The sequence below is a fragment of the Sander lucioperca genome, chromosome 19 (assembly GCF_008315115.2).
Source record: "Sander lucioperca isolate FBNREF2018 chromosome 19, SLUC_FBN_1.2, whole genome shotgun sequence".
Classification (NCBI taxonomy): Eukaryota; Metazoa; Chordata; class Actinopteri; order Perciformes; family Percidae; genus Sander; species Sander lucioperca.
In genome coordinates, this window is record NC_050191.1 from 7,913,443 (window position 1) to 7,935,100 (window position 21,658).

The following is a 21,658-nucleotide window of genomic DNA, read 5'->3' on the forward strand; positions in this document are numbered from 1 at the left end:
TTCATCTTCCATGCTCGGAGGAGTCTGTTGACAAGACAGCCTGACGCAGGAGAAAGGAAATCAATGCAGCTATGATGGGCAGCAGACTCCTGCATATCTGCTTCTGACCTGAACCTAGCTATATATGTGTGCGTGCATGCGTGCGTGTGTGTGTAGTTACAGTAGTTACAATACCGCCCTATGTAAAGTGATCAGGTCTTGATCTGCTGATCTGAGCGAAACAGTGTAGGTCGAGGGCAGACATGCCTCAGGGAAATGTCATCTTCACATTCCTCCTGTTATACGCTGTAGAGAGTAACTCTAGCATGCTGCTATACCTGAACCCCGCGTTACAGACAGCAAAAGGCTGATGTGGTGTACCAACCACTTAACTGTAAATTGAATAGATCTGATAATGTGACTAGTATTTATGCAGTGCACACTTACATTTATAGTTTCTACATACAAACAATAAGAAGACTCAGAACCACAGAAGACATTACACAACTTCCACAGGCTGAGGACTTACCATAGTAAACTAATCTTTATGTGTACAATAAAATGTGTGGAGTGCACATACTGTATAATCAACTGACTTCTTTTAAGTGATGCTGCCTCGTTCCCAGATCTCAGACACAGTTATATTGTACGTAGTGTAGGCCTACGTACTACATACAGAATGTGGAGACTATGCCCCCGAAAACAACAACAGTATAGGCCGTTTCAGCAAGAGCCTCCAAAAAATGAGATGTTTACATTCAAGTGACACAGCCCTCCAGTGGTTGTAATAATTATGACAGGAGACATTGTTTCCCGTTTCCTACCGACAGTCAATGTTGTTTTGTTTGTAAGCATGACTACCCAAAAATACTTTTTCCCATAGACTTACATGGCAAACGAGACATCTGTAAATAAGTGGACACACACACACACAATTAACTCGTTTCACTATCAGAATTTGATCCATTCGTCCCCATTCAAGTTAGCGGAGCACTAAACCAGAAGTAGCCTGCTCTATCATCCAGGTAATTTTATAAGGAAGGAAGTTGAGTTTTTTTGGCTTCATGTGCCACTGAGCAACTCTCATAGGAATGAATGGGGCTCCGCCAAGAACGCTGTATCCAGTTTTGTTTTATACATCCATGATTATTGTAACCATGACAATCAAGGTCCCCTAACCTTAAAAGAATAGTGATTTCAACCCAAATCACAAATCCTCCCTACACTGAACAAAGTGCTTATTTTAATTCAAACCATGAACTTTTACTAAATATAACCAAACCTTAACTATAACATTGACCCATTATAAAATAGATAGATTTTTCAGCAGTGGATTGTAATGATTTTGTAAGGTACAGACACATTATGCTGTCCTACTGATAAGGGTGTCAGACGTGAAAACACTTTAAAACATTTCTAAATGCTCCGTGTCGTTCTAGAGGACGAGGACAAACGGCATATTTTGTCATTTAATTTAAAAGACTTGTTGAGAATAGGCAGTATGTTTTAGTTGATCATGAAGATAGATGAAAGTAGTGCAGTGAAAAGACCAGTTTGGAGTACCCCACTTTTCTCTGTCCTCCTCACTTTACTCCCTTATTGAATCTGCAACCACTCCTTTCTACTACTGTTTCCTATTTAACATCACTCACCCTCACCCTCTCTCTCTCTTCCTCTCGCTGTCCTCCCATCCTTTATATCTCCTCGAGTAGAATGAAGACAAACTGTGAAGAGATAATTGGACGCTAACATGAGTCAGAGCGAGATGAATGAAGACAGATGACAAGCCTTTTTTCGAGGATGTATTTGCTCCTCACAGGCAAATTCAACAATACAGCGAGTAAGATGCCTTTGGGTTTTCAGTTCATTGATGTGAGTAACAACAGTAAATACCTTAATTGAAGAAGTCTCTTTATTCTACTTAAAACATAAAATGCTTCTTGTCCCCCTTGCTTGTGCCTATACCAGGTTTCTGTCCATTAAAACTACATTATTTTGTTAGGTTACGGGTTAAGACGGTTACATCCACTGCTTAGGAGTGGCTCTGTTCTGATACGTATTGGATTTAGGGAGCATTTCTAAAAAATAATGAATATTTTTGTCTATATAAAACAGCTCATAATCTCCTTTCTGGTCCATAAAAATGTTGATCAGGTTGTTATGTCAGCCCTATCCCTAAAAAAAGACCAGCAGCACAGGAAGTGTTTGTATTTTTCCAAATCAAAAGACAAAGACCATACAGGTAGTATCACACTTCCCTACACGGCACCTGTTTCATGGTTTGAAAGGGCTGATTGAAATAATCAGCATGCTTCCACACAGCCCTCCCTAACAACTCGAAAATGATGTTCCAAATACAGCAAAGATGCCAATTACCTCTCACCGTTGGAGAGGTAATTGCAGTGTGTGGAAAGTTTGGGCAGTTGTAATGTGACACTCTTCCCATGCTTCCCTGCCAGTTAACACTCTCCTGCAATTAATCACAGATCACTTTACAGCTGCTAGAACAAGAGGAAACTCCAACAATTCATTCGTACGTGTTCTCATCCACTTGTTGGTCAAACAGACACCATATAGTTTTAATCAGAGTTATAGTTTTAACAGCTGCACTGTTATATCAGCAAAGTGGTTCTTTAGGGATCCATAATGGACAAAACATCAACATCAAAAAATGTCCAAGCAGCAAAATAAGCATTTTAAATAACTGCACTGAGTCTGAAACAAGTCTGAATGCAAGTGGCAAGAACACAATGAAATATCTGATAAATGGGTTAATTCAAAACTGCATTTAGATTACATTTTTATACAAATTAAAGACATCGCATGGGCCTTTTGATTAATCAATTCACCCATGCTTGAGGACCTTTGCATACTATAAAATAGGCGTCATCCCGTAAATTGTTAAGACGTAATAAACAAAAGAGGAGAATATTGCACACAAAAAGTTGAGTCAACAGAAAAAAAGAGACGGTGTAAGAAAAAGTTGTACAGACGGAAAAATGTTGTCAGTCAGTCGGACGGTGTTTGGTGTTTTAAGCCCCCAACGTCGCCTTCCAAGCAGCGCGGCAATGGTTATGTTTAGGGTTAAGGTTAGCTGTCTGGAAGGCGACGTTGGAGGCTTAAAACACCATCGAGCCAATCAGACACACACACACACACACACACACCCACCATACATGACAGCTGCGCCAACCGTCTGCCTCCTGCCTCTTCCCTACACTAGACCAGCTACTTTGGCTTCTGAGAGAGTCAAGGCAGGCTGACGTGTCACAGATAGGGATGATGGATCTCTCTCACTGTCGCCTGAAGACAACCTAAAAGGCATCATGGACCAACCCTGACACCTGAATCTCAGCCCGTAGAATAAAACAAACACACACCAACCAAGCAAGCAAAGTTTGTTGTGGGTGGATGGAACTTCGCTTAAAACATATTGATTGGAAATGAGATGTGGTCAGAGGACGGATGAGGTTAGAAAGGTGTGTGAACGCACGCACGCACACACACACAAGCTTGTGCGTGTGTGCGTTTGAGAGACAGAAGTCGGTGTGAGTGACGGCAACTAATGCAGAACAGCTTTTAGACAGAACTAAGCCTGGTCTCTCTCTCTCTCTCTCTCACACACACACACACACACACACACACACACACACACACACACACCTTTCTAACCTCATCCGTCCTCTGACCACATCGCATTTCCAATCAATATGTTTTAAGCGAAGTTCCATCCATATATGTATGTTGGTCAGAAGAGACAGAGATGGAAAAACAAATAAGAAAACCAGCAACCAGCTTCTGAGATCCAACAATTCAGACTTTTTTGGAGGCATAAAAAGCAGGGAGAAACCCTAATGAGATTGGTTTAAAGAAACGAGATTGTGTAGCAGAAAAAGAGCAATACTGATGGAATTGACAGGTGACACATAAAAGATGAATGAAAAGGCTACAAGGGATTCCTAAGGAAATGACAGGAATGAATTATTAGGCAGGAGGGGAAAAAGATGAAAAACGATAACATTTTCCAATCCTTGTGCCAGCTGTAACGTGTTCTCGAGTCACGGCATGCAAAAATGTGGCTGCTTATAGGTGCACAATTTGTATTTAATTTGTAGAAATCAAAACAAATGAGCAGCACACTGCACAGGAGACATAGGGATACAGGAAATGACAGGGAAAGAGCAAACTAACCAAGCAAGGTCTTGTAGTAACCTGCTTTTAAGTCATTTTATATAGGGCTGGGTACAGAATTCAATACTTTTTAGGCACCGACCGAATTGCCTCCTTAGTATCGAGTAAAAAAAAGGTCTTGTCATTCAATACCAAATTTCAATACCTAAGGAGTAAATCTCATCAGCGTTAGTGAGCCAATTAGCACGCAGCATGTTTCTACCAAGATATGATAATGCTGGCCATTGGCTGTCTAACGTAACTTAACACATTGTAGAGACACGGAGGAAAAACTCAACGTTCAGAGACGGCTCACGTAGAAGGAGCTGAAAAAATAAATAAATAAAAGATGTGTGCTGTAATGTGTAACTTCTTTTTATTAAAATGGATTTTATAAAATTGGTTCTCTATTGACAAGCACAGTTCAGAAATGTTTTCAGTTGTACAACTAGATAAGAAAATGGGGAGAAATCACACAGCAGCTGTTGATTTTACTACCACAGTACCTTTAAATAAATGAAAAGATTGTTTAAAAAAAAAGGTTACATATAAAGCTACAGCCAGCAGGTTAGCATAGCTTGGCACAAAGACTGGTAAAAAGCAAGCTTCATTTCCCTACATGTCAACATAATTCTTTAACATCTGGTTCTAGACCACTGAATCAGAATAAGAATAAGCACTGCATAAGAATGAGTATGTGATCTTCGTATTAGCTACCTTAGCTACATTGCAACAGAAACATTTTACAAATATTACCGCAGCTTTCATATAGACTTAAAATGACGTATACTGGACGAATACATCACTCGCTACTGGTTAGGGCAAAACAAAAATTATGATTAAATGAAGTGAAATGGAAAGGTTAAGTCTGATTATCAGGCAAATTCACATTCAATTTTGTGTTACCGTACATACTGCTTTAAATCAGATTTTCATCTTTTATTCAATATTGAAAATATACACTTAATTCAGCTTAGCGTTAGTCATACGCCCGCTGATTGAATTATCATTCCTATCAGACACACACCAATCACAGCCACATCATTTTAACATCAAGGTGGTCCTTTTAAAATACTCCCTCCTCACTGGTCCCTGCTAAACTAGTCTATATACACAACATTCCACTTCCGGGATTGCTCCGGTGCCACCAGAAATTCCGCCGGATATCCCTCATTTAGGCTGGATGTCCGTTACCTTCCTCTTTCTTTGTGTTGGCATTTTAAACTCTGGTGGATTTATGACAATTATGGTTAACTGCTCCTCAGATCTCTGCAGGGTAAATCCAGACAGTTAGCTGGACTGTCTGTCCAATCTGAGTTTTCTGTTGCACGACTAAAACAACCTTTGAACGTACACATGTTCCACCAAAACAAGTTCCTTCCCGAGGCTATGTTGCAGCAGCACCGTGGCTCCGTCCGGCGCTTAGCGCCACCCAAGACGATTGTGATTGGTTTAGAGAAATGCCAATAAACCAGAGCACATTTTTCTACCATCCTGGAATGCCTTCCTCCTCAGTGCTGTGGAGGAAGGTCTGGCAAAGCGAGACCACTGCTACACTGACGCTGCTTCACTCCCTGCTGCTGGCAGCGCTTTGCCTCCACCAACCCAGCCTCCACCTTCCTAGTTCAGAGTCCTAACATGAATCAAAGTTTTAAATGGTTTTTAATGTCTTTCTTTTGGCTCACTCTTTTATATCCAATGGGGTTTTCTGCATAGCGCTTCCTGTTTCAGCTCAGCATGCTGCTCGGCTGGTCCAGGGAGTTTTATCAAGAGCGGAGCGATCAGCGCCAAGCATAACTGCATTTCCATTCGTCCCAATAAATTGTTAAATCTATGACGAGCGTTCCTGACTTAACAAATAATAAGTCCCAACTGAGGCCAACTGAAGAAGCACAAATGTTGGTGGCACCAGGTCAAACGTAATGCTGAATATGTCACAATACCTCCACTGTCACACCAATCGGCATATGCAATCGCTGCAATCGAGTCATGCTATTGTTGGAATGAGTTAAGGTAATGCTGCATGATGTGTATTATAAAAGCACTGTACTAAAAAATGCCAGTGAGTGGAGATCTCCCTAAAAAAAAGGAATGGCTTTTTCAATTATTTTCTGAAGAATGCAGTGTGGCGTAGACAGAGGAACTAAAGGAGAGGAAAGAGACAATCCATCAAATAGACAGTCTGCACAGTCAGTGCAAAAGAAAAAAAAATCTAAAAAGGAATGGGAAGCACCTCATACGAGTCTCAACACCTTGCTACAAGCAGATCTTAATATGCTAAATGTGTCACAATTTACAAGGCGATGAATGGTAACATATAGGGAGACACCTCACAGGGAAAAATGTATATTTAAATCCTTTTTCTACAAACACCTGCAAACGTAAGATCACAAATCATTTCTCTTATCATGTCCCCATCTTTGCTCATTGCTGTGCATTTCCAGAACTACACATGTCCAACAGTAACGCATTCCCTTATGCATGTATGCACACCGATACAGTACATGGAATGCTTACAAATTACAGTGCATTACTTTCGTAGCTTTTTTGTACGAATGGTTCATGATAACAGCCTGCTCAAAAACTTTGTTCTTCCTCCATGTACTTTAGGATTTTTTTTAAAATAAAAAAACTGTTTTTGCACACGAGATAAAGACCCAACAGAGTCCCACTTGTGTTACTGTATGTCAATTAAAACATTAAGATAAAAACATGTGAAGAAGCATTGCCTGAAAACAGTTGAGATTTCAAAAGCCTTTCCACAATTTTTGCTTTCAAGGAGTAGAAAGTTTTACTTTAGCTGTGTATGAACCTGTTTTCTTCTTTGCAGAACATTTACATTTCTTTGTCACTCATGCCTTTATGGGAGTTCAGCAATGGTCAACCAATAAGACGTTCTGGGGACTTACAGTCAATTTCTTTTTTCTTATTTTGAACTTTTTTTTTCAGTTTTCTCTTCTAAATAAAAAACATTTTAGTTTACTGTCACGTAAGAGAATATTATATAAAGTAACCAAAATAGTTGTGAATAAATTTTCTGTAGATCAAGCATGACTAATTAACTCATTATTTTTATGCATTTTTGTTAGTCCTGTATAACATATCAAATACTGTCCTTACAAAATTAAAATCAAAAGTAGAAAAGGACAGGTAGAAAGGACATATAATCTGATTTAAGGTGTAAAATTAACAATAATCCTCATCAGGTGTATGGAATACGAAGCAGACCGATCCCTAGAGGGCAGTTTAATTAGTTCCCCCTGTAATTTAAAGCCACACTAATGTCCTTTTTTAACATTATGAATCCACAAGGGATGTGGGCGCATTAGCTGGTGTTAGCGGTTACCCTTTAGAGCAACATCCAAATCAGTGGCCTAATTGTCTGGCTATAGTTTGACTATAGTAGCTCTATTAATCTGTCTGATGATTGATGGTCCTACCTAGGACCATCAATCATCAGAGCTGCTGAACGCTCATTCATAAAAGAGCTGCTCAGGTCGCCTCTGCAGCCCCAACAACATGATGTATTAATTAGGTACTGTACGTTAACCAGTTTCCCTTAAATTACTTGACATTAAAGATGGTGTGTTTGTGTGTGTGTGTGTGTGTGTGTGTGTGTGTGTGTGTGTGTGTGTGTGTGTGTGTGTGTGTTGCTGAATGGCTTGAAATTTGAAATCAAGTAGAATGGATAACATGAAAATGTAGTACAAGAGGGGCATTATGGTTGTAAATTGCAACATTTCTTTTCATTACTGAAGACAGTTGTAGCACACTTATATAAACTTACATAAACTTATAATAAATGTGAGTAAAGGTATGGTGCTGTACACCCAACTGACAAGCAGACGGTGTGTGTGTGTGTGTGTGTGTGTTTAATGGCTAAATGCTAAAGGTACACTGGTTGAGAGCAGTTTTGTATGGAAGAGGAGGACCACATGTGAAAAAATGTATTTGAGTTCTGAGTTCAAAGTCAGAATTCTAACTTTTTTCTAAAGTCTTAAAAAACTTTTTTTTTAAGTAAAAAAAAAAAAAAAAGAAGTCAGGATTGTGAGATTAAAGTCAGAACTTTATTCTCAGAATTCTGACTTTAAACTCAGAACTCATAAAATGTTTTCACATGTGGCCCTAATCCTCCTCCGTACTTTTGAGATGAACTATGCATTTGTCATTGGGCTGGCCAATATATCTATATAATATTGACATCGATATGAGACTAGATATCGTCTTAAATTTTGGATATCGTAACATTGTGATATGACACAAGTGTCGTCTTTTACTGGTTTTAAAGGCTACATTACAATAAAATGATGTAATTTTCTGAATTTATCAGACTGCATTAGCTGTTCTATTATTTGCCTTTACCCACTTAGTCCTTATATCTACTATTAATGATGATTATATATCAAAAATGTCATTGTGTAAATGTTTTGTGAAAGCACCAATAATCAACCCCACAATATCAACATTGTATTTGGTAAAACAAATATTGTGATATTTGATTTTCGCCCAGCTCTAATTTGTCATAAAAAAAATAATCCTACAGAAAGTCGTTTGAAAGACGAAACTACTCAATTCCACGTCACCTGAAACAAAAAAGGAAAAAATCTAAACTTATTTCTCATAAAATCACACATTTCACCATTATGAAGGAAGTGAGGAAAGTGGATGGATTCACTCACTTGCATACATGCACATCCATCAGAGCAGCAGCCACCACAATGCCTGCCCATGCAGTCTTTATTGTACATTTCATCCTTTTAATAACATCTGATGTCTTTTGTGCTGCCAGTTTTGAGGACACTAAAAAAGAATATTTGGGCAATTTGTCTGCAGTGCATACAATTGGTGCCCTGTCTTATGGACCAGAAAGGCTAAACTACCTTTTCTGATCCATCAGACAGTGCACCAATTGTAGGCATCTGACTATAATGTCCTCTAGCAATGCAGGGACACATTGGTTTCAGCGGTCTGGGGAGGGCAAACATGCTACATGCTGGAGGGGACAGTGCCATCAATCAACACATAATCGGAGAAGGCATACTGTCAATGTCAAAAGAGAAATAAACAAGACAGCCAGGATGATTTAGCAAATATTCTTTAATAAACTGAAACAACAGCAGGACTCTGAGATGAATCCGCTCAGTTGATTTATCAGACGCTACCAACACAAATCAGACTTTAGTGGACGCTGTCAGTGTGCAAGACAGTTAGTGACCAAGTAATTGTGACCCAAAAGACATTTGAGTGACAGAAATAGAGAGCGGGAGAGGTTGTTAGGACAAAGAAAATGGAAAAATGAAGCTAAACCAACCTGAGGGGACGTGCAACCTTCACCACTTCTATTTTAAAAAGACAGCAGCTGCAGCCTTTAGTCATTACTGTGGAAATGAGAACATGCCCTTTACATTTGGATATGCATACCCTGTACATAATGCAACCGTTTCTCCAAAAAGTTATCTTTATATACAACTACATAAGTTTATGAAAAAAAGTACTACCTCCCAGATTAATCAATAAAGCATTTCATATCAAACATACAGTAGCAGCAAAAAGAAAAACTACCAGGTGCTGCAGTTGTGAAGTACTGTACTAAACTCTTGAAGTCAACTATAGAAAAAGGGAAGCCACTAGGGCTTGCATCGTGCTAAGGATGGAGTCAAAATGCCTTTATTGGTTTAGGGCAGCGATCTTCAACAGGGGGTCTGTGAACCCTAGGGGGTCCTCAGAGTTACTGCAGGGGGGCTGCCAAATTATTGTTTGATATACAGTATATTATTTGAAAATATTCTTTTCCAAAAATTAAGATATATAGTGGGGAGAACAAGTATTTGATACACTGCCGATTTCGCAGGTTTTCCTACTTACAAAGCATGTAGAGGTCTGTAATTTTTATTATAGGTACACTTCAACTGTGAGAGACGGAATCTAAAACAAAAATCCAGAAAATCACATTGTATGATTTTTAAATAATTAATTTGCATTTTATTGCATGACATACGTATTTGATCACCTACCAACCAGTAAGAATTCCGTCTCTCACAGACCTGTTAGTTTTTCTTTAAGAAGCCCTCCTGTTCTCCACTCATTACCTGTATTAACTGCACCTGTTTGAACTTGTTACCTGTATAAAAGACACCTGTCCACACACTCAAACAGACTCCAACCTCTCCACAATGGCCAAGACCAGACAGCTGTGTAAGGACATCAGGGATAAAATTGTAGACCTGCACAAGGCTGGGATGGGGTACAGGTCAATAGGCAAGCAGCATGGTGAGAAGGCAACAACTGTTGGCGCAATTATTAGAAAATGAAAGAAGTTCAAGATGACGGTCAATCTCCCTCGGTCTGGTGCTCCATGCAAGATCTCACTTCGTGGGGCATCAGTGATCATGAGGAAGGTGAGGGATCAGCCCAGAACTACACGGCAGGACCTGGTCAATGACCTGAAGAGAGCTGGGACCACAGTCTCAAAGAAAACCATTACCGGCAATTTCCACTGGATGTGTAACGGCTGCAGATCCACTCTGGAATGTCGGCGGAGTCATTAGGTTTCCATTAAAGTCAATGTGTGTATTTCCACTGACTGCGGAACGGCTGCGTTCCGACTGCGTCCCAGCTCCGGCGGTCTGCAGCCCTCCGGAGCAGATACGCAGAGCTTCTATTTTTGCCAGATGCCGGAGAGCTCCGCAGCAATTCAGCACACGGCAGATAGTGCGGGACAGGAAGTCGAGCACCGAAACGAAATAAAAATCCGGTTAATTTTCAAAATAAAATACACCGTGCTCACGGCGGATCATATTTCCCTGCACTACACCTTGAAAACACAGCACAGAGTTGTTTCCCCTCTACTCCTCTGGATGGAAACAAACTGTTGTTGGTTTTGTGGTTCTATTCTATGTAAATTCGCGAGATATTGTGGGTCCTCATGACTACAGCTGTCAGTCATGGCCGCAGCCGTGCTGCAACAAATCCAGACCTAGTGGGTATTGACGTACGGCGGCGCACGCAGCCGTTCTGCAGCGGAGCCGGTCCGCAGACGTTCTGCATTCAGTGGAAATCCGGAGTTAGTAACACACTACGCCGTCATGGATTAAAATTTGTTTTTAATTTACACAACATTGATGATACACTTTGTTAGTAAGGTAGCCACTATGGTAGCCACTAGCCATCCAGAGATACAGTTTACAGTAAAGGACTTTTGCCTTCCACATGAATGCATTAAAACATTATGTATACATATCTATTTATCTATTATATGAATATCCATACATCCATTTTCATCCATCTGGCCCAGTTTAATATGCAACCAAATTTTTATATAATGTACTGAATGTAGTAAGGGGTCCCTGCTCTGTCTCTTTCAGCTAAGGGGTCCTTGGCCTAAAAACCCTGGTTTAGGGCATATAAAAGTTAATAAAATATCTCAAAAAGGAGAACGCCGACCGGTTTCGACCACACAGGGTCTTCCTCAGGGCTTGAGTGGAGAGAGGAGTCAACCAGATTAGAAAGTCATGATTCTTTATATAGGCATACTGTTTCAGCAATTAATTTGGTCCTCCAACATGCCACGCTGCATAAAGCCATGTATTTTCTTTTGATGGACTCAAGCCAGAGTTAAGCTTATTGCAAGGGGTTAACAGTAAAACGCATACATTGTGTTGTCGACAAAGATAACGTATGTATCAAAATAATTGTATTAATTATTTTCTGGCTTTTCAAAGCTTTCAACCCAATCTTACTTCTTCAGCAAATGGGGCTGGCTGCAGTTAGGATCTTTGTTGACATGAAATGAATGTAAGGGATGTCTGATACTGCAATGCCATTAGTGAATAAGTTAGAAGAAGGGATTTAAATTGAGGTTAAAATAGTTATATAAGAGAAACTTTTGCTAAAAAAAAGAAAACTTCTTTGCATGAGTTGACAACTTAACCGGCAAGTAAGATTAAACTAGCACTGCCACTTAATTCTACAACAGCTGTGTGTTTGCGTGCCTATTTGGAATATGAATATGAATTTGCCTTATCTTCATATTTTAAGTACTGGGTATCTGGAAGCTGCCCAGTACAACCAGCTTCAAACTGTTGGCTGCCGAGCAGCTCTGCTAAGGTGGGGATTAAATGTCCTGCATCAATGCACACTGATATTGCCAACATTGTGCAGGAAGTGACCAATTTCCCCACTCAGCTTTTCCCAACTGGACAGAATTATGACTTTCTGGTCTTAAGATCACATCTGAACTCCAGATCACTGCTCCTCATTACCAATCCGTAATCTTTCCTCTCAAACAGGTGTTCCAACCAGCTTGGATTCAGGAGAATAGTGGATAAAGATGTCTGAAGCGTTCCACTGTGCAGTATTTTCTTTCTGGCTAGAGTGGATGTTGACTTTCACATCTGCTGAAGCGTGGAATGAGTGGAGAAAAAAAACTAATGAAGTCAGACCAGAGGGTAAAGCTCCACGTTTAGAGGAACTGGTGGCCACACAAAGTACAAATTAAGGCCCTGTTTACACGAATACGCTCGCGGGTGAAAACGACAAAATATTTTATCAGATGTGCCTTTCGTTTAGACGGCAACAGCATTTTTGGGGCTTAAAAACGCAAAAAAGTGAAACCTTTAAACCGTCTAAAGGGTAAAAACACACTGTGCAAGTGTGTTTGTGTTTGTGTCTGTGTGTCTGTGTGTGTGTGTGTGTGTGTGTGTGTGTGTGTGTGTGTGTGTGTGTGTGTGTGTGTGTGTGTGTGTGTGTGTGCGCGTGCACCGTGTGCGTGCCGCGTGTGCCACGTGTGTGCCACGTGTGTGTCTGTGTGTGCATTGTTTGGAGCAATAACTCCACCTCCTCGTCTGTCCAGACAAAATTGTCAGCTTTTGTTGTTCGCTTCACGCTACTAGGGAGAGAAGAGGGAGAGATGAGGAGGAGAGGGAGACAAGTAGAAGGAAGGTTCTACGCAGGCGCGCAGACTTGGTGGATCGCATTTCACACACTTTTTTGTCTAAACGCGGAATAAAAAGTGAGAACGCAACGCCACTTTTGCGTTTTCTCTTCAGATCATTTCCGTCTAAACATAGCCTAAGATACAGGTTACATTTTTAAATTTGTAATTACTGGCTTTAATTTAAGCCACAGCCAGTGTGAGAATATACTTAGTGTGGATTTAACATTCTTCCATTTCTTTAAGTGTTTCTCTGCACAAAACTTCTGCTTCTCTACTTTCAGGGTGTGTTTGTATACATAAATCTATGCTAACTGTGTCCCAAAAGAATACTGTGTATCCAAATAACCTCCCTCCATCCCCACATCCAGGCACACTGAGCTTAAGACTAATCTGATAAAAGCCGACTTTGTCATTAAACAATAATCAAATACCTTTTCAGCCAGTGCCTCCAAATGATTTAAGTCTCTGGAAATTGAATGAGATATATCATTGGCAGAGTCTGGTTTGCTGAATGTGCAGTGATAGCGGTCACTCTGACAGTGATCCCACTGTGCAAAATCGTTGGTTGTGGACGTTAGAAAAGGCATTTATTAATGTGACAATGATTATGAAACTGTGGAGTCACCTAACACCACAATTGGGTACCCTGCCAACTTATGATGTTTGAACTGGCATTCCGTTGTTTAAAGATTTCTTTAACTTAGACTTTTTTTTTTTTTTACATTTTAGAAAGATCTAAAGCTTAGTTAAAGTTCAGTTAAGAAGAATACTTTATCATCTTTTCTCTACTCCATTCATCACTCACTTTAAAAAAAATCTAATGTCAAAGCCAGGCGAGATTTAGAATGGCAAACAAGTGAATTGCTTAGTGTGACGAAAAGCAGATACGGCAAGAACATCTGTGAGCAGGGTTGCCAACAGAAGTTGCTTTGGTTCACTCTCATCCTTTTCATCAAGATTGTGTCCAGTAGCAGGCAGCAGTTTTCTGCAAGGCTGAGGATATACTTGATTTTGACAATGCCGATGCATAGACAAGTGCCAGCAATGTGACAGCATTGTTCACACACTTGCCTGCATACTTTGCATGTACCTGCAGTATTAAAAAGTAAGGCCATTAGAGGGCAGATCAGGACCGAATTACCCCTGGATGACACTGGAATGCTTTCCTTTGGAAGTAGAGCTGGGCGAAATAGAGAAAACCAAATATCACAATAATTTTGACCAAATACGTCAATGTCAATATTGTGACGATATTGTAGGGTTGACAATTGGTGCTTTCACAACATATTAACACAATGAGAGTTTTGATAAATAATCATCAGTAATTTGGATACAATGACAAAGTGGGCAAAGGCAAATAATAGATCAGCTAGTAAGTCTGGTAAGTTCAGAAAATGACATCACTTTACTGTAATGTAGTCTTTAAAACCAGGAAATAACAACATTCATGCCGAATTACGATATCCAATATTTAAGACGATATCTAGCCTTGTATATCGTTAAATAATATAGATATATTGCCCAGCCCTATTAGGAAGTTCTGATATTTCACAATGTAACCATGACACCACTTGGGGACACAGATTACAATATTGTCATTGTTGAGATCAGAGCAGGAGAGTTATAGTGACTCCATTGTATCATAATAGTTTCTTGTCGAAACTTCCAGTCATAGTTATTAGACCGGGGTTACACTTGTCTCTTCAACGGGACTTTTGTCATCCAATCACGTCAGGACGCATTAACTGTCAAGTCGGTATGCTCCGAGATTGGATCACACCCGCATTGGGATCCGATCAACCAGACCACATAACAAGGTTAGCCTGGCTTGCATTGACTTTACATCTCAGTGAGGTGTGCACAGCATGTGGACACAATCCAGACAATTTATCAATTGTAAGTCTTGTGTCATATTCCCGCCAGACAGGAGTTCCTTTCAACAAGCGAGAACAAAAGGAAGAGGAGGAAAACTGCGGCTGGATCACAGCTAAGAGCCGCTGATTAGTCAACACATCTGTTGACTAATCCACTAAATGTGAATGAGGTCAAAAGTCCTCTAAATAAACATAGTTGGTGTTTGTAGTACATATTTTTTTCATCCAGCCCTATAAAAAAAAACACTAGCTGAGAACCGTTAAATAAGCTTCTTTCAGCACAGCCAAAACATTGTCCGAGTCAGTGTTATTATTTAACTGCAGAATGATAAAAACAGCCTTTAAAACAAGAGACAGAATATTTTATGGGCTATCCCCTCAGGAATAAATCCTATTAAAGAGTTAATCTATTCCAAAAATGTGCCATTCTTTGCAGAACTACAAACTACCCAATTGTGTTGTTTCTTTAAATTAACTGGGTCTATTGATTGAACGCACACTGCTGACATATTCTCATCTTTACAATGTTTCTGTAACTAAAGCCTTTATGTCACATGGTATATTGACAAGGCAGCATCTGGAAGTGTATGCTGGTGCAGAAATACACTCACCTAAAGGATTATTAGGAACACCTGTTAATTTTTTCGTTAATGCAATTATCTAATCAACCAATTACATGGCAGCTGGTTCAATGCATTTAGGGGTGTGGTCCTGGTCTGACAATCTCCTGAACTCCAAACTAAATGTCAGAATGGAAAAGAAAGGTGATTTAAGCCACTTTGAGCGTGGCATGGTTGTTGGTGCCAGACGGGTGGTCTGAGTATTTCACAATCTGCTCAGTTACTGGGATTTTCACGCACAACCATTTCTAGGGTTTACAAAGAATGGTCTGAAAAAGGAAAAACATCCAGTATGCGGCAGTCCTGTGGGCAAAAATGCCTTGTTGATGCTAGAGGTCAGAGGAGAATGGGCCGAGTGATTCAAGCCGATAGAAGATCAACTTTGACTCAAATAACCACTCGTTACAACCGAGGTATGCAGCAAAGCATTTGTGAAGCCACTACACGCACAACCTTGAGGCGGATGGGCTACACCAGCAGAAGACCCCACCGGGTACCACTCATCTCCACTAAAAATAGGAAAACGAGGCTACAATTTGCACGAGCTCACCAAAATTGGACAGATGAAGACTGGAAAAATGTTGCCTGGTCTGATGAGTCTCAATTGCTGTTGAGACATTCAGATGGTAGAGTCAGAATTTGGCGTAAACAGAATGAGAACATGGATCCGTCATGCCTTGTTACCACTGTGCAGGCTGGTGGTGGTGGTGGTGTAATGGTGTGGGAGATGCTATCCTATCAATATGGGCCAACACTTCTAAAAAATGCTTCCAGCACCTTGTTGAATCCATGCCACAAAGAATTAAGACAGTTCTGAAGGCGAAACGGGGTCAAACACGGTATTAGTATGGTGTTCTTAATAATCCTTTAAGTGAGTGTAGATACAAACATAAACTTGACATTGATTTTTGCTTCCATGCTAATGAAAATGGACTAACAAGCATGTCATGGCTTCAACAAATTACACATGCACAATGTCTGCAATGCTGGCAAACAACAAATATTGCTAAGCTACTGTTCCGGTTGGACTTGCCCCTTTTATTTTAAAGAAAAAAACTCTTGTGTCCTGAAACAGGTGTTTGATTTCAACAAAGTGGTATCATTGTTGGGCAGTGCAAATCTTTATATGGAGTTCAGATTGGGTCCACTTCCTTTATTTATTTCACATTAAAAAAATGATGCGTGCATGCGTGTGCATGGAAACATGTACAGCATAACATGTGACTGGAAGATGAGATATCAAATTATTCATTGCCGTGTTGAGGCTGATAAAAGCCGGCACATAGATCTGTCAAAGTCAAGACTGATACTAAAACTCACAAAAAAGCAAGTATTTTAATGTCTGTCTCGTCTCAGTCAGCCCACATTAGTACTCCAACCAGCTTCTCTGTCAAGCTTTAGTAAATTCCGTACAACAAAGCTCAAACCTTATAGACCCATTAACAACTAATTCCTACCATACACTAGAAGACTGAACAGACATTGAAAAGTGTGACACCATCTCACATCTAACATTAAAGATTGTCATAATATGTAAAGACTGACAATCTTGCAGGGTCACAAATTGCAAGACTAAATAATATATAATAATAAAATTTAACCAAGCTAGCTACCGCTGGCGTTAGTTGGTAACTTAAAGGAAAGTTTGCAGATTTTCTGTTCTGCTGTACATACAGATGAACGGCGGCAGTACCCGGAGGCCAGCGTTTATCCACCGATAAAACTCCTGTTGGATGACTCATTTCAGAAGGGTTAAAAATCAGCAGCTTTCCCTCTTTAGCGTTTAGCTTAGCGCGGCGCCATAGCAACCATAAGCAACACTGGCTCTAGCCGTTTGCTGCTTCCTGTTTGGTGCTAAAGGGAGTGCACCCATTGGTTGTTGACAATGTTCACATGATTTAACTTCTCTACCAAGACTTAAAACTTACGATAATATCAAACACATTTGATTTTGTCGGAACATCAAGACGGGAAAAAGACTGACTCGGTCTGAGTTTTATGACCACCTTACACCAAACGATGGAGACGACAGGAGCGCGCCCTAACTCTAGCAAGACTCAGGATTTCATTACGATATAGGAAAGCAGTCAGCGACAGTGAAATCGCTTGAAAAGTCATTTGGGTGTAAGGTCGGCATAATATCCAAATTCTTGAAAATCCCTTTTCTCCATGTTACCAAACGTATATATCTGAAATACTCTGAAACACATTTCTGAGAACTAATTTCCTGAGAAAATTCTTAAATATTTGGGACCCATTGTGGCTATGGCCACCATGAAAATCATTTCACTTCACCCATTCAGCTTGACCTCATGTTTATGTGTGCCAATTTCTTTCTTCTTCATAGTGTATTGTATATAGTAGCAAGTGATATATCCATCCTGCCAATGTCATTCTAATTGAACACAGAAGCAACATTAGCTCAGTGGTTAGCTTAGTGTGTCGATCTCATCCAAACTTATCAGCATGTCCCTCTTTTTTAGGCCGGATGTCCGTTACCTTCCTCTTTCTTTGTGTTGACATTCTAAACTCTGGTGGATTTATGAGGACTATGGTTAACTGCTCCTCAAATCTCTGCAGGGTAAATCGAGACTGCTAGCTAGACTATGTGTCCAATCTGAGTTTTTTGTTTTGGACTAAAACAACCTTTGAACATACACGTTCCACCGAAACTTAGCGCTTAGCGCCGCCAAAGATGACTGTGATTGCTTTAAAGAAATGCCAATAAATCAGAGCACGTTTTTCTCCCATCCCGGAATACTGTGTGGACTAGCCAGACCCTCCTCCGCAGCGCTGGAGAGGAAGGTCTGGCAATGCAAGATTAGTAAAACTTTAATGGGGCTTTCACACTAACTAACTCGCCGCCTCCAGTCATTTCAACGAGGTGAAAGGGGCACAGGGTAAACGGTTTCCTTCACGGTGGTAGTGGTATGAAGCGGTTGCCACCTAAGTTAACGCGCACATGCTCGTGCTCTGCGGTGCAGGGTTCACCATGCTGAACTTCTGGCGCCAAAAATCCACCAAAAGCAGCTGCTTTTAAAATCGCTTTGTTTTTGAGGGAAAAGCTCTTGGAGGTAGGCGGTTTTCATAGCGGTTGTCATGGCGATTGTCAGGGCAGTTTCTGCACAGTGGTGTAAAAGCCACATAGGATAGAAAGAGGGACTGATCCATTTTAATGATACTAAATACTTTCAAATATACTATGTAGCACTTCATATATTGACATGATTGCAGTGCCTGTGGATCCATTTTTCAATTCCTCTTTATCGTGTTCAGGGTCACAGGGAGTAGAGCTTTCCACTGTGGGGGAGTAAAACAGGATATTTTATTTGTAAGCAGAAATCTGAATAAACAATATTAAATAGAAGAAAAAAAAGCACATTACTTTCTGTCATTTTGTGGCAATATTTCTATTATTATGTGGTAAGAGCTCCAGAATGACGTTAACAGCGTTTTATCCATCTGGGAAGGAGACGCATTAACCTTAAACTGATATTTAAATGTCAAGACAGTATGTGTGTGTGTGTACGACAAGCATATAGAGAATGTAATTCAATAGAGGCCTACCCTTTCCAGCTGCATATTATATCAGATTATGCAGTCAGAGATGAGCGATTGCTGGGGCCAATATTTTCATCAATTAGGCCCAATTACCAAACAGCTCCAGTAGCACCCGACCTCAACCTTCTCAATTATTCAGCGATGTTGTGTTGTTCACAGCTGAAGATGAGATTTTTCAACAGACAAACAAGCCTGTTTTTTTTTTGTTTTTTTTTAAGAATGTGTAGGAGTTAAAAAAAAGAAAAAAAAGAGTGAGAATATATGCGTCCATGAAGGTTCATATGTTTGCAAGTTTATGCTTCCAGGCATAACATGTGAAGAGAGCAGTGCACCTCTGATTCTCACGAGCTGAAAACATAACCTAAATTCAGGTTACTTTTATGCTCTAGAGATTGAGAAGGTGCTTTGTCATTTTGTTTCAACTCTGGCAGCTCCTGTTCCTCTTTAATACGCTCTGCTATAAGAGGACAAGATATTATTTTTCAAAACATCCCGTTGTGGTTAAATCCTTTATCCAAAAACTTTATAGGAAAGAAAAAAAAGAAAGCTTTTTTTTTTTAATTCAAAACTGGTATTTTTAGTGCTGCAACTAACGGTTATCTTCATTATCAAACAACCGTGCAGTCTGTAAAATGTCAGATTAAAGTGAAAAATCACAATTTCCAGAGTCCGAGGGAAAGTCTTCAAATGCCTTGTTTTGGTCAACCAACAGTCCAAAACCAAAGGAAGCCAGCAAATATTTACATTGGAGATGCTGGAACAAAATAATAATAATAATAATAATAATAATAATAATAATAGGCAATTCATTTTTTGTTCAGCTACTCGATTAATCAACTGACGCTGCAGTTCTAGGTATTTTTCTCCTCATTTTCTCCTCATATGCTTCATTATTCTTTTTTTCTAAGTTATGTACTGTAGTTTTTAGTATTATAAGCAACAGTATGTATCATTACTTTGATTATTATGATTTCTATTATGTCATTGCTATGATTGTTATTTCCTGTGTGGGCGAAAAGCCAAAAGACTACTTGGCAGTGAAGAGGCTTTTGTGTGTGTGTGTGTGTGTGTGTGTGTGTGTGTGTGTGTGTGTGTGTGTGTGTGTGTGTGTGTGTGTGTGTGTGTGCGTGTGCGAGAGAGAGAGAGAGAGAGAGAGAGAGAGAGCCAACTCAGCCTCCAGATGGTCACTGGGAACCCTGGGATAAGACCAGGTTAAATGGCCAAATGCTTAACCCTGCGCTGGGCTGAGGGACTGTGTGTTTACCTCAGTCAGTTTCAAAACTACAACAACAAGTGAGCATGTTCACATCCATTTTAATAACTGGGGAAAATGCAAATGCATGGACAGAAGCAAAAAGGTTATGTGTTTGAATCTTGGGCCTGGTTCTGTCTGTGTGGGTTACTATCTGTAGTCCAAAATGCAGGTAGCGCAGGTGGCTCTTGAAAAAGTAGACCTGGAAGCCATTTAAAAAAGACACACAGACTGCTACATAAAGCTAGTTGTGCCTGGCAACAGCACACATGTATGGGGAATTGGCACTAGGTTGTATCCACAGTTGATTGATTTGTTGTGAGGTTTTGTTTGCCAATTTTAAGTGAATAAGTTGGCTGATAAGTGGCATGGAAATGCAGTACAAAATAAGACATCCAAAGAAGTATTTGAGGTTAAAGAGTAACTTTAAAGTGCTCATATTATGCTCATTTTCAGGTTCATAATTGTATTTAGAGGTTATATCAGAATAGGTTTACATAGTTTAATTTAAAAAAAAAACAAAACATATTTTAGTTGTACAGCACATTGCTGCAGCTCCTCTTTTCACCCTGTATGTTGAGCTCTCTGTTTTAGCTACCGAGTGAGGCATCTCACTTCTGATCCATCTTTGTTGGGAGTCGCACATGCGCAGTAGCTAGGTAAGGACTACTAGCCAGTCAGAAGCAGAGTATGAGGGCGTGCCACGCTAGCAGCTAGGCGAGCATTATAGTGTTACAAAGTGACCACGTTTGTCTCTGAAGTAAAGGCTGGACTACAATAGAGCTGTTTGGAGCAGTTTGTGAACAGTGTTTTCTGTTGGAGATGGTAAGTCCCTTTGGGGTGGACTTTGGGCTTTTTCACTTTGTAAACCTATAACGTGCACAAAAAAAGATATATAACACAATAAAGGAAAGGGAAAAAGCCAAAAAGTATAACATGAGCACTTTAAAACCAGGCTGGTTGAAAGTTTCATGTGCTGTATGCTGTGTGTTATTATTCTGTTGTATCATCCAACCCATGCTTTTTGGTTACTCCATGTTCTGCACAAACACAGTGATGCAGATCGTAGACAAAACAGACCGACTCCCTGGACAATGCATTCCCATGAATGGGTTCGTATGATATCGTACGAAAAGTTATGCACGCTAAAACGTATGATATCATACAAAACCAGGAGACTGCCAGCCGGTCACGTGACATACGCTACAGAGCTTTGTGACGTGGCAACAGACCTCCGTCACAGTTCGTCGTATCAGCAGCAGTTAGT

The 21,658-nt window shown here is 40.1% G+C and overlaps 1 protein-coding gene and 1 long non-coding RNA gene across 2 annotated transcripts in view; one reads left to right on the forward strand and one right to left on the reverse strand.

Annotated features, from left to right (window-relative positions):
• The window catches only part of LOC116066120 (exostosin-1), a 269,823-nt gene that overhangs the window by 147,907 nt on the left and 100,258 nt on the right, over positions 1-21,658 (reverse strand). The gene's annotated exons all lie outside the window — the stretch shown is intronic.
• Positions 9,948-14,502, forward strand: LOC118493848. Its single transcript, XR_004895880.1, has 3 exons — positions 9,948-9,960; positions 11,186-11,187; positions 14,260-14,502. It is a non-coding gene; the product is annotated as an uncharacterized LOC118493848 (long non-coding RNA).